This window comes from Abrus precatorius, unplaced genomic scaffold (genome assembly GCF_003935025.1).
Source record: "Abrus precatorius isolate BTA unplaced genomic scaffold, Abrus_2018 Scaffold10, whole genome shotgun sequence".
NCBI classification, from domain to species: Eukaryota; Viridiplantae; Streptophyta; class Magnoliopsida; order Fabales; family Fabaceae; genus Abrus; species Abrus precatorius.
Window position 1 is genome coordinate 15,422,233 of NW_020874292.1, and position 996 is coordinate 15,423,228.

Genomic DNA, 996 nt, shown 5'->3' on the forward strand with positions numbered 1-996 from the left:
TTAAGTTAGGATGGTTCCTCCAACCGGGATTATATCTATTGGAAGATAAATCCCAGCTTTGTTGTTGCTGTGGCTGCTGAAAAGGGAATTCATTAGCATAAATATTAGCAGCATAAGCTTGAGGATTACCTTCCGAAGATTCAGTTTCTTGCAACGTGGGGCAACTATCAGTGAAGTGATCCGTAGATGAACAAATCCCACAAAGCATTACTGGAATGGATGGAGGTGGAGGTGTATATGCAGCAGAATTCTTTTGGATGGATGCCAACTGTTTCACTATAGAAGCCAACTCATCTAGCTTATGCTCCAGCTTGTGTGAGTCTGAAGTTTGAATTTCATTGACACTCTTGGACATGAGAGAATTTTGCCTTGTAGCAAACTGTTGAGAGTTAGCTGCCATATTTTCAATGAGGTTTCTAGCGGCAGCGGGAATCTTGTCAACTAAGGCTCCCCCACTAGCTGCGTCGATCATGCTCCTATCCATTGGGTGTAAGCCCTCATAGAAGTATTGGATTAGGAGCTGGTCACTTATCTGATGATAGGGGCAGCTAGCACAAAGTCTCTTGAAACGCTCCCAATATTCATACAAACTTTCCCTTTCCAGCTGCCTAATACCACATATTTCCTTTCTTATTGAGGCAGCTCTTGAGGCAGGAAAAAATTTTCCAAGAACAATCTCTTGAGGGTGTCCCAACTTGTAATAGAGCCAGGTGGAAGATAATACAACCAGTCTTTAGCCAAATCCATAAGAGAGAATGGAAATGCCTTCAACTTGACATGCTCCTTCGGAACACCTTGAGGTCTCATGGTGGAACATACAATGTGAAACTCCTTCAAGTGTTTGTGAGGGTCTTCACCTGCAAAACCATGAAATTTAGGTAGAAGTTGAATTAATCCAGTTTTCAAAACAAAAGGGGCGTCCACATCTGGATATTGGATGCACAATGTTTGGTATGTGACATCCGGTGCAACTAGCTCCTTAAGAGTCCTCTCATC

General features: G+C 42.7%; 1 non-coding gene across 1 annotated transcript; it reads left to right on the forward strand.

Annotated features, from left to right (window-relative positions):
* Positions 1-530: 530 nt before the first annotated feature.
* On the forward strand, positions 531-635 carry LOC113853370. Its single transcript, XR_003502543.1, has one exon. It is a non-coding gene; the product is annotated as a small nucleolar RNA R71 (small nucleolar RNA).
* The last annotated feature ends 361 nt before the right edge of the window (positions 636-996 follow it).